This window comes from Arachis stenosperma, chromosome 2, assembly GCF_014773155.1.
Source record: "Arachis stenosperma cultivar V10309 chromosome 2, arast.V10309.gnm1.PFL2, whole genome shotgun sequence".
Taxonomy (NCBI): domain Eukaryota; kingdom Viridiplantae; phylum Streptophyta; class Magnoliopsida; order Fabales; family Fabaceae; genus Arachis; species Arachis stenosperma.
The window spans coordinates 60853709-60866916 of record NC_080378.1 but is presented as its reverse complement, the minus strand read 5'-3'; the positions used below and the strand labels follow the sequence as shown (position 1 = coordinate 60866916).

The 13208-nt window shown below is 39.9% G+C and overlaps 1 non-coding gene across 1 annotated transcript; it reads left to right on the top strand.

Moving 5' to 3' along the window:
• Nucleotides 1–11631: 11631 nt before the first annotated feature.
• Nucleotides 11632–11739, top strand: LOC130964862 (small nucleolar RNA R71). The gene has a single exon (XR_009080929.1). It is a non-coding gene; the product is annotated as a small nucleolar RNA R71 (small nucleolar RNA).
• The last annotated feature ends 1469 nt before the right edge of the window (nucleotides 11740–13208 follow it).

Below are 13208 nucleotides of genomic sequence, written 5' to 3'. Positions count from 1 at the left end.
CGAGTAAAGGTCGATCCCACGGAGATTGTTGGTATGAAGCAAGCTATGGTCACCCTGTAAATCTCAGTCAGGCAGACTCAAATGGGTATGATGATAAACGAATAAAGCATAAAGATAAAGATAGAGATACTTATGTATATCATTGGTGAGAGCTTCAGACAAGCGAATGAAGATGCCTTCCCTTCCGTCTCTCTGCTTTCCTACAGTCTTCATCCAATCCTTCTTACTCCTTTCCATGGCAAGCTTATGCAAGGGTTTCACCGTTGTCAGTGGCTACCTCCCATCCTCTCATTGGAAATGTTCAACGCACCCTGTCACGGCACGGCTATCCATCTGTCGGTTCTCAATCAGGCCGGAATAGAATCCAGTGATTCTTTTGCGTCTGTCACTAACGCCCCACCCTCAGGAGTTTGAAGCACGTCACAGTCATTCAATCATCGAATCCTACTCAGAATACCACAGACAAGGTTAGACCTTCCGGATTCTCTTGAATGCCGCCATCAGTTCTCGCCTATACCACGAAGACTCTGATCTCACGGAATGGCTGGCTCGTTTGTCAGGCGAGCACTCGATTGTCAGGCGATCAACCATGCATCGTGTTATCAGGAATCCAAGAGATATTCACTAGAGCTTTGATTGCTTGTAGAACAAGAGTGGTTGTCAGTCACCTTGTTCATGAGTGAGAATGATGATGAGTGTCACGGATCATCACATTCATCAAGTTGAAGAACAAGTGATATCTTGGACAAAGAACAAGCGGAATTGAATAGAAGAACAATAGTAATTGCATTAATACTCGAGGTACAGCAGAGCTCCACACCTTAATCTATGGTGTGTAGAAACTCCACCGTTGAAAATACATAAGCATAAAACATGAAGATAGCTACCAAGATGTCAAATACAATAGTACAAGGTCCTACTTATAGAAAACTAGTAGCCTAAGGTGTACAAAGATGAGTAAATGACATAAAAATCCACTTCCGGGCCCACTTGGTGTGTGCTTGGGCTGAGCAATGAAGCATTTTTCGTGTAGAGACTCCTCTTGGAGTTAAACGCCAGCTTTCATGCCAGTTTGGGCGTTTAACTCCCATTTAGGTGCCAGTTCCGGCGTTTAACGCTGGAATTTCTTGAGGTGACTTTGAACGCCGGTTTGGGCCATCAAATCTTGGGCAAAGTATGGACTATCATATATTGCTGGAAAGCCCAGGATGTCTACTTTCCAACGCCGTTGAGAGCGGGCCAATTGGGCTTCTGTAGCTCCAGAAAATCCACTTCGAGTGCAGAGAGGTCAGAATCCAACAGCATCTGCAGTCCTTTTGAGTCTCTGGATCAGATTTTTGCTCAGATCCCTCAATTTCAGCCAGAAAATACCTGAAATCACAGAAAAACACACAAACTCATAGTAAAGTCCAGAAAAGTGAATTTTAACTAAAACTAATAAAAATATACTAAAAACTAACTAGATCATACTAAAAACATACTAAAAACAATGCCAAAAAGCGTACAAATTATCCGCTCATCAAGAGTGCAAGGCCATTGACATAGTCAATATGGCCGAATGCACAAGGGAGGAGGAGGACGAAAATCCTAGTAAGGAAGACCTCCTGGGACGTCCCTCAAGCAAGAATGAGTTTCCTATTAAGGATCCAAAGGAACCTGAGGCTCATATAGAGACCATAGAGATTCCATTGAATCTCCTTCTGCCATTCATGAGCTCTGAAGACTATTCTTCCTCTGAAGAGGATGAAGATGTAATTGGAGAGCAAGTTGCTCAATATTTAGGAGCTATCATGAAGCTGAATGCCAAGTTATTTGGTAATGAGATTTGGGAAAGTGAACCTCCCTTGCTCATTAATGAACTGGATTCTTGGATTCAGAAAATCCTACCTCAAAAGAAACAAGATCCTGGCAAGTTCTTAATACCTTGTACCATAGGCACCATGATCTTTGAAAAAGCTCTGTGTGATCTGGGGTCAGGGATAAATCTTATGCCACTCTCTGTAATGGAGAAGCTGGGGATCATTGAGGTACAACCTGCCTTGTTCTCATTACAATTGGCAGACAAGTCATTGAGACAAGCTTATGGGTTAGTAGAGGACGTTCTAGTAAAGGTTGAAGGCCTTTACATCCCTGCTGATTTCATAATCTTAGACACTAGGAAGGAAGAGGATGATTGCATCATCCTTGGAAGACCTTTCTTAGCCACAGCAGAAGCTGTGATAGATGTCAACAGAGGCAAACTAGTCCTTCAATTGAATGGGGAATACCTTGTGTTTAAGGCACATGGCCATCCCTCTGTGACAAAAGAGAGTAAGCATGAAGAGCTTCTCTCAGTTCATAGTCAAGAAGAGCCCCCACAGTCAAACTCTAAGTTTGGTGTTGGGACCACACTAAAATTGACCTGATCACCTTGTGGCTCCATGAGAGCCACTGTCAAGCTATTGACATTAAAGAAGCGCTTGTTGGGAGGCAACCCAATTTTATTTATCTAATTTTATTTTATTTAGTTTTATTGTTATTTTGTGTTTTATTAGGTACATGATCATGAGGAGTCACGAAAAAAATCAAAAAAAATTAAAAACAGAGTCAAAAACAGCAGAAAAAAATTTTCACCCTGGAGGACGCACAGGCTGGCGTTCAACGCCAGTAAGATGCATCTGGCTGGCGTTCAACGCCAGAACAGAGCACCATTCTGGCGCTGAACGCCAGAAACAAGCAACATCCTGGCGTTGAACGCCAGGAATGTGCCTAGAGGAGAAAAGCTGGCGCTGAACGCCAGTAACAAGCATGAAACTGGCGTTCAACGCCAGAAACATGCATTACATGGGCGTTGAACGCCCAGAACATGCATCAATGGGCGTTTGAACGCCAGAATGATGCATGAAGGCATTTTACATGCCTATATGGTGAAGGAATGGTATTTGTTTACACCTCAGGATCTGTGGACCCCACAGGATCACCCCACAGGATCTGTGGACCCCACAGGATCCCCACCTACCATATTCCCACCTTACCTTTTAATCCTAATCACACTCTCCTAATCCTAAATCTCATTCTCTCTACTCCCCATGTCACACTTCCCAATACCCATCACCAATCACCTCAATTCCTCTTCCCAATACCCACTCACATCCATCCACTCTTCCCCATAAACCCCACCTACCTTCAAAAATTCAAACAAATTTCCCTCCCATTCCCACCCAAATGGCCGAACATACCTTCCCCCCCTTTTCCCTATAAATACCCTTCCAATCTACTTCATTTTCACACAAACACTACACCTTCTTCTCCCACATAGCCGAACCTACCTCTCTCCCTTTCTACCATATTTTCTTCTTCTTCTTCTACTCTTCTTTTCTTTTTTTGCTCGAGGACGAGCAATATTTAAGTTTGGTGTGGTAAAAAGCATAAGCTTTTTGTTTTTCCATTACCAATGGCACCTAAGGCCGGAGTTTCCTCAAGAAAAGGAAAAGGGAAGACAAAAGCTTCCACCTCCGAGTCATGGGAGACGGAAAGATTCATCACCAAGAGCCATCAAGACCACTTCTATGATGTTGTGGCAAAGAAGAAGGTGATCCCTGAGGTCCCTTTCAAGCTCAAGAAAAATGAGTATCCGGAGATCCGACATGAAGATCGAAGAAGAGGTTGGGAAGTCTTAACCAACCCCATGCAACAAGTCGGGATCTTAATGGTTCAAGAGTTCTATGCCAATGCATGGATCACTAGGAACCATGACCAAGGTATGAACCCGAGTCCAAAGAATTATCTCACAATGGTTAGGGGGAAATACTTGGATTTCAGTCCGGAAAATGTGAGGTTGGCGTTTCACTTGCCTATGATGCAAGGTGATGAACGCCCCTACACTAGGAGGGTCAACTTTAATCAAAGGTTGGACCAAGTCCTTATGGACATTTGTGTGGAAGGAGATCAGTGGAGAATAGATTCCAAGGGCAAGCCAGTCCAACTAAGAAGATTGGACCTCAAGCCTATAGCTAGAGGATGGTTGGAGTTCATTCAACGCTCTATCATTCCTACTAGCAACCGATCTGAAGTTACTGTGGATCGGGCCATCATGATCCACAGCATCATGATTGGAGAGGAAATAGAAGTTCATGAGGTCATCTCCAATGAAATCTACAAAATAGCCGACAAGCCCTCACCTATGGCACGGCTAGCTTTTCCTCACCTTATTTGCCATCTATGTTACTCAGCTGGAGTTATCATAGAAGGAGATGTCTCTATTGAAGAAGACAAGCCCATCACCAAGAAAAGGATGGAGCAAGCAAGAGAAGCTTCTCACGGCCCTCAAGAAGTGCATGAGGAAGCTCATCATCAACAAATTCCTGAGATGCCCCAAGGGATGCACTATCCCCCAAACAACTATTAGGAGCAACTCAACACCTCCTTAGAAGATTTAAGCCACAATGTGGAACAATTAAGGGTGGAACATCATGAGCACTCCATCATTCTCCAAGAAATAAGAGAAGATCAAAGAGTAATGAGGGAGGAGCAACAAAGGCAAGGAAGGGACATAGAAGAGCTTAAGAACATCATTGGTCCTTCAAGAAGAAGACGCCACTAAAGGTGGATTCATTCCTTGTTCTTTATTTCTTTCTGCTTTTCGGTTTTTATTATTGTGTTTATCTATGTTTTGTGTCTTTATTTCATGATCATTAGTATGTAACCATGCCTTAAAGCTATGAATAAATTCCATTAATCCTTCACCTCTCTTAAAAGAAAAATGTTTTAATTCAAAAGAACAAGAAGTACATAAATTTTGAAAATAGCTATTGAATTTAGTTTAATTATATTGATGTGGTGACAATACTTGTTGTTTTCTGAATGAATGCTTGAACAGTGCATATGTCTTTTGATCTTGTTGTTTATGAATGTTAAAATTATTGGCTCTTGAAAGAATGATGAACAAAGAGAAATGTTATTGATGATCTGAAAAATCATGAAATTGATTCTTGAAGCAAGAAAAAGCAGTGAAAAAAAAAGGGGAGCTAAAAAGAGTATATAGAAAAAGAAGGAGCAGTAGAAAAAGCCAATAGCCCTTAAAACCAAAAGGCAAGGGTAAAAAGGATCCAAGGCTTTGAGCATCAATGGATAGGAGGGCCTAAGGAAATTAAATCCAGGCCTAAGCGGCTAAATCAAGCTGTCCCTAACCATGTGCTTGTGTCATGAAGGTCCAAGTGAAAAGCTTGAGACTGAGTGGTTAAAGTCGTGATCCAAGGCAAAAGAGTGTGCTTAAGAGCTCTGGACACCACTAACTGGGGACTCTAGCAAAGCTGAGTCACAATCTGAAAAGGTTCACCCAGTTATGTGTCTGTGGCATTTATGTATCCGGTGGTAATACTGGAAAACAAAATGCTTAGGGCCACGGCCAAGACTCATAAGTAGCTGTGTTCAAGAATCAACATGCTTAACTAGGAAAATCAATAACACTATCCAAAATTCTAAGTTCCTAAGAGACGCCAATCATTCTGAACTTCAAAGGAAAAAGTGAGATGCCAAAACTGTTCAGAAACAAAAAGCTACAAGTCCCGCTCATCTAATTATAATTAATATTCATTGATATTCTGGAATTTATAGTATATTCTCTTCTTTTTATCCTATTTGATTTTCAGTTGCTTGGGGACAAGCAACAATTTAAGTTTGGTGTTGTGATGAGCGGATAATTTATACGCTTTTTGGCATTGTTTTTAGGTAGTTTTTAGTAAGTTCAAGCTACTTTTAGGGATGTTTTCATTAGTTTTTATGTTAAATTCACGTTTATGGACTTTACTATGAGTTTGTGTGTTTTTCTGTGATTTCAGGTAAATTCTGGCTGAAATTGAGGGACTTGAGCAAAACTCTGAAAAAGGCTGACAAAAGGACTGCTGATGCTGTTGGATTCTGACCTCCCTGCACTCGAAATGGATTTTCTGGAGCTACAGAACTCCAAATGGCGCGCTCTCAACGGCGTTGGAAAGTAGACATCCATAGCATTCCAACAATATATAATAGTCTATACTTTATTCGGAAATTGACGACGTAACTTGGCGTTGAACGCCAAGTACATGCTGCTGTCTGGAGTTAAACGCCAGAAAAACGTCATGATCCGGAGTTGAACGCCCAAAACACGTCATAACTCGGAGTTCAACTCCAAGAGAAGCCTCAGCTCGTGGATTGATCAAGCTCAGCCCAAACATACACCAAGTGGGCCCCGGAAGTGGATTTATGCATCAATTACTTACTCATGTAAACCCTAGGAGCTAGTTTATTATAAATAGAACATTTAACTAATGTATTTGACATCTTGGGACGCATAATTCTCAGATCATGGGGGCTGGCCATTCGGCCATGCCTGAACCTTTTACTTATGTATTTTCAACGGTGGAGTTTCTGCACACCATAGATTAAGGGTGTGGAGCTCTGCTGTACCTCAAGTATTAATGCAATTCTATTTTCTTTTATTCAATTCTCTTTTATTCTTATTCCAAGATATTCATTCGCACTCAAGAACATGATGAATGTGATGATTAGATAACCCTCATCATCATTCTCACTTATGAACGCGCGTGATTGACAACCACTTCCGTTCTACATGCAACAGAGCTTGAATGCGTATATCTTAGATTCCCCAACAAAATCTTCGTGGTATAAGCTAGATAGATGGCGGCATTTATGAGGATCCGGAAAGTCTCACCTTGTCTGTGGTATTCCGAGTAGGATCCTGGGAATCCGGAAAGTCTCACCTTGTCTGTGGTATTCCAAGTAGGATTCCGGTAATGAATGACTGTGACGTGCTTCAAACTCGCAAGTACTGGGCGTTAGTGACAAACGCAAAAGAATCAAGGGATTCTATTCCAGTAGGAGCGGGAACCAACCAGTGATTAGCCGTGCTGTGACAGAGTGCGTGAGCGTAGTTTTCACTGCGAGGATGGGATGTAGCCATCAACCATGGGTGATGCCTCCAGACGATTAGCCATGCGAGTGACAGCCGCAGAGGACCATTTTCCCGAGAGGATTGAAAGTAGCCACCGCTGATGGTGAACCCCTATACACAGCTTGCCATGGAAAGGAGTAAGAAGGATTGAGTAGAAGCAGTGGGAAAGCCGGCGTCCTTGAGCCATACAGCATCTTCATATGCTTATCTGAAATTCCCACCAATGAATCTGCATAAGTATTCTATCCCTTTTATTAGTTCATTTATTTTCTTATTTCTATTTTCGAAATCATAAACAATTTTAATCTGCCTAACTGAGATTTACAAGGTGACCATAGCTTGCTTCATACCAACAATCTCTGTGGGATCGACCCTTACTCACGTAAGGTTTATTACTTGGACGACCCAGTACACTTGCTGGTTAGTTGAACGGAGTTGTGGATTCAACCAGTGCCACAATAAAAGACTTCATCTCAAAATAGTTAGAACATGGATCACAATTTCGTCCACCAACTTGCCCCAAGATCACATAAAGCTTGCTTGGTGCAAGTGCCCTCTAATGTGCATGGTATCATAAAGCTCCCAGGATCTTTAAGCTTCTCAGGTAAGCTTTTCAGAATGACTGCACTGCATTCTTCAGTGAGGTAAACTTTTTCAGTTTCCCTCCAATCCTTCTTATGACTTAAGATCTCTTTCATGAACTTAGCATAAGAGGGTATTTGCTCAAGTGCTTCTGCAAACGGAATCTTTATTTCAAGAGTCCTGAGATAGTCTGCAAAGCGGGCAAATTGCTTATCCTGTTCTGCTTGGCGGAGTTTTTGAGGATAAGGCATTTTGGCTTTGTATTCCTCGACCTTAGTTGTTGCAGGTTTGTTACCTACAGAAGTGGGTTGGGAAGCCTTTTTAGAAGGATTGTTATCAGCACTTGTATGTGACTGATTCCCCACTGGTATTTGAATGCCAGTGGTGGGAGCTGGAGTGGCGTTAGACGCCACTTCCTTGTTTGTTACTGGCGTTTGAACGCCAGAACCATGCTCCCTTTGGGCGTTCAACGCTGGATTCATGCTTGTTTCTGGCGTTGAACGCCAGGAATGAGCATGGTCTGGGCGTTCAGCGCCAGCTTTATTCCTCTCTGAGCTCTGATTGTCCTCAGAGGGATTTTGAGTATCCACCTGCTCATTTCTTGGTTTCCTGCTGCTTTGAAGTGAGGTATTTAATGTTTTCCCACTTCTTAATTGAACTGCTTGGCATTCTTCTGTTATTTGTTTTGACAGTTGTTTTTCTGTCTGCTTTAATTGTACTTCCATGTTCCTGTTAGCCATTCTTGTTTCCTGTAATATTTCCTTGAATTCGGCTAGCTGCTGAGTTAGAAAGTCTAATTGCTGATTGAATTCATTAGCCTGATCCACCGGACTGAGTTCAGCAGTTACTGCTTTTGCTTCTTCTTTCATGGAAGATTCACTGTTCAGGTACAGATGTTGATTTCTGGCAACTGTATCAATAAGCTCTTGAGCCTCTTCAATTGTTTTTCGCATATGTATAGATCCACCAGCTGAGTGGTCTAGAGAAATCTGAGCTTTTTCTGTAAGCCCATAGTAGAAGATGTCTAATTGCACCCATTCTGAAAACATTTCAGAGGGGCATTTCCTTATCATCTCTCTGTATCTTTCCCAGGCATCATAAAGAGATTCATTATCTCCTTGCTTGAAGCCTTGGATGCTTAGCCTTAGCTGTGTCATCCGTTTTGGAGGGAAATAGTGATTCAGGAATTTTTCTGACAGCTGCTTCCATGTTTTTATGCTGTTCTTAGGCTGGTTATTTAACCACCTCTTAGCTTGATCTTTTACAGCAAATGGAAACAGTAATAATCTGTAGACATCCTGATCCACTTCCTTATCATGTACTGTGTCAGCAATTTGCAAAAATTGTGCCAGAAACTCTGTAGGTTCTTCATGTGGAAGACCAGAATACTGACAGTTTTGCTGCACCATGATAATGAGCTGAGGATTCAACTCAAAGCTACTAACTCCAATGGAGGGTATACAGATACTACTCCCATATGAAGCAGTAGTGGGGTTAGCATATGACCCCAGAGTTCTCTTGGCTTGTCCATTCATACTTACTTCCATGTTGGAATAAAAGAGATGGTATATAGCTTGATATTATTTATTTTATAAAAATCAATTTTTATAAAATAGAATAAAATCGAAATAAATAAAAGAAAGTGGGAATATTTTGAAATTGAAAATTGAATTTTTATATAAAATTTTCAAAAAATGTAGTTCAAAATTAGTTAGAAAATAAAATTTTTTTTTTTTGAATTTTGAATTTTATGATGAAAGAGAAAAACACACAAAAGACACAAGACTTAAAATTTTTAGATCTAATGCTCCTTATTTTTGAAAATTTTTGGAGGGAAAACACCAAGGAACACCAAACTTAAAAATTTTAAGATCAAGACACAAGAATAACTCAAGAACACCTTGAAGATTCACAAGAACACCAAGAACAAAAGAAAGAACACCAAACTTAAAATTTTTAGAAAATCAAAATAAATTTTCGAAATTTATGAAAAGATTAACACGAAAACACCAAACTTAAAGTTTGGTACAAGATTAAATCAAAGAAAAATTATTTTTGAAAAAGATTTTCAAAAGTATTGGTGCTCCCTTATCAAGAATATAAACCAATATTCTACCCAAATGGGCAGAAAAAGTAACAATTGTTCTGAATGGGTATATTCTTTTTGGAAGACTAATGCTTTGGATTAGTATAAGAAAAACAAGAAAAGACACAGAACAAGAGAAATTAAAGATCAATCAAGAAAAATAAACAAGAACAACTTGAAGATCAAGGAAGAACCAAGAACACTAACACGAAAATTTTAAAGAAAATATACAATATGCAATTAACACCAAACTTAGAATAAGACACTAAACTCACGAAAAATTAACAATTAATTAAGAAAAATAATATTTTTTGAAAAGAAATTTTTGAAAAGAACTATCCTATCAAAATTTAATGACTCTATAACAACAAAAATAAATTATTCCTAATCTAAGAAATAAAATAAGCCTTCAATTGTTCAAACTCAACAATCCCCGGCAACGGCGCCAAAAACTTGGTGCACGAATTTGTGATTCGCACAACTAACCAGCAAGTGCAATGGGTCGTCCAAGTAATACCTTACGTGAGTAAGGGTCGATCCCACGGAGATTATTGGCTGAAGCAATCAATGTTTATTTTATTAATCTTAGTCAGGAGGCCAATAGGATTAAAAGTGAAATTACCAGATTTGATTATAAAAATAAAAGAGAATAACAGTGTTACTTGTTGTGCAGTAATGAGAAACATGTTGGAGTTTTGGAGATGCTTTGTCCTTTTAATTTCTACTTTTCCTTGAAATCCTCTTCCCACACGCAAGGTTCCTTCCATGGCAAGCTCTATGTAGGGTGTCACCGTTGTCAATGGCTACCTCCCATCCTCTCAGTGAAAACGTTCCTATGCTCTGTCACAGCACGGCTAATCATCTGTCGGTTCTCAATCAGGTTGGAATAGAATCCATTGATTCTTTTGCGTCTGTCACTAACGCCCAGCCTTCAGGAGTTTGAAGCTCGTCACAGTTATTCAATCCCAGAATCCTACTCGGAATACCACAGACAAGGTTTAGACCTTCCGGATTCTCATGAATGCCGCCATCAATCCGGCTTATACCACGAAGATTCTGATTAAGGAATCTAAGAGATACTCATTCAATCTGATGTAGAACGGAGGTGGTTGTCAGGCACACGTTCATGGATTGGGGAAGGTGATGAGTGTCACGGATCATCACCTTCTCCATAATTAAGCGCGAATGAACATCTTAGATAAGAACAAGCGTGTTTAAATGGAAAACAAAGGAATTGTATTAAATCATCGAGACGCCGCAGAGCTCCTCACCCCCAACAATGGAGTTTAGAGACTCATGCCATCAAAAAGTATGTAATTCAGATCTGAAAATGTCATAAGGTACAAGATAAGTCTCTAAAAGTTGTTTAAATAGTAAACTAATAGCCTAGGTTTACAGAAAATGAGTAAACTAAGATAATTGGTACAGAAATTCACTTCTGGGGCCCACTTGGTGTGTGCTGGGGCTGAGGCTAAAGCTATCCACGAGTAGAGGCCTTTCTTGGAGTTAAACTCCAAGTTATGACGTGTTTTGGGCGTTCAACTCCGGATCATGACGTTTTTCTGGCGTTTAACTCCAGACAGCAGCATGAACTTGGCGTTCAACGCCAAGTTACGTCGTCTATTCTCGCGCAAAGTATGGACTATTATATATTGCTGGAAAGCCCTGGATGTCTACTTTCCAACGCCGTTGAGAGCGCGCCAATTGGACTCCTGTAGCTCCAGAAAATCCATTTCGAGTGCAGGGAGGTCAGGATCCAACAGCATCAGCAGTCCTTTTTCAGCCTAAGTCAGATTTCTGCTCAGCTTCCTCAATTTCAGCCAGAAAATACCTGAAATTACAGAAAAATATACACACTCATAGTAAAGTCCAGAAATATAATTTTTGCTTAAAAACTAATAAAATTCTATTAAAAACTAATTAAAACATACTAGAATCTACATGAAATTACCCCCAAAAAGCGTATAAAATATCCGCTCATCAATAGTTCAGAGAGACCATCATAGAAAATACCTATGATGCTCCATTCAGAAAGCATGTCAGAAGGACATTTTCTGATCAATTGTTTGTATCTTTCCCAAGCTTCATAGAGGGATTCTCCATCCTTCTGTCTGAAGGTTTGGACTTCCACTCTAAGCTTACTCAATTTTTGAGGTGGAAAGAACTTTGCCAAGAAGGCATTGACTAGCTTTTCCTATGAGTCCAGGCTTTCTTTAGGTTGTGAGTCCAACCATGTCCTAGCTCTGTCTCTTACAACAAAAGTGAATAGCATAAGTCTGTAGACCTCAGGGTCAACCCCATTAGTCTTGACAGTGTCACAGATTTGCAAGAACTCAGCCAAAAACTGATGAGGATCTTCCAATGGAAGTCCATGGAACTTGCAATTCTGTTGCATTAGAGAAACTAATTGAGGCTTAAGCTCAAAGTTGTTTGCTCCAATGGCAGGGATAGAGATGCTTCTCCCATGAAAGTCGGGAGTAGGTGCAGTAAAGTCACCCAGCACCTTCCTTGCATTGTTGGCATTGTTGTTGTTTTCGGCTTCCATGTGTTCTTCTTCTTTGAAGATTTCTGTTAGGTCCTCTACAGAGAGTTGTGCTTTGGCTTCTCTTAGCTTTCTCTTCAAGGTCCTTTCAGGTTCAGGGTCAGCTTCAACAAGAATGCCTTTGTCTTTGTTCCTGCTCATATGAAAGAGAAGAGAACAAGAAAATGTGAAATCCTCTATGTCACAGTATAGAGATTCCTTGAGGTGTCAGAGGAAAAGAAAATTAGAAGACAGAAGTAGAAAATTCGAACTTATCAAAGGAGATGGAGTTCGAATTTTGCATTAAGGGATAGTGTTAGTCCATAAATAGAAGGATGTGAGAAGAAGGGAGACAATTTTCGAAAATTAAGTAAAAGACTTTGAAAACATTTTGAAAAACACTAATTGATTTTCGAAAATAAGGGTGGGAAAGAAATCAAGTGATTTTTGAAAAAGATTTTGAAATTAGAAGTCAAAAAGATTTGATTGAAAACTATTTTGAAAAAGATGAGGTTAAGAAGATATGATTGGTTTTTAAAAAAATATGTGATTGAGAAGATATGATTTGAAAACAATTTTAAAAAGATTTGATTTTAAAAATTAATGACTTGCCTATCAAGAAAAGATATGATTCAAACATTAAACCTTTCTCAACAGAAAAGACAACATACTTGAAATGTTAAATCAAATCATTAATTGATAGCAAGTATCTTTGAAAAAGGAAAGAAATTGATTTTGAAAACATTTGATTAAAAAGATATGATTTGAAAAAGATTTGATTTAGAAAAACTTTGAAAACTTGAAAAAAATTGATTTGAAAACAAAATCCTACCCCTTGTGCCATCCTGGCGTTAAACGCCCAGAATGGTATCCATTCTGGCGTTTAACGCCCAAAATGCTACCTTTTGGGGCGTTAAACACCCAACCAGGCACCCTGGCTGGCGTTTAAACGCCAGTCTGTCCTTCTTCACTGGGCGTTTTGAACGCCCAGCTTTTTCTGTGCAATTCCTCTGTTGTATGTTCTGAATCTTCAATTCTCTGTATTATTGACTTGAGAAGACACAAATTAAAAATATTTTTGGATTTTT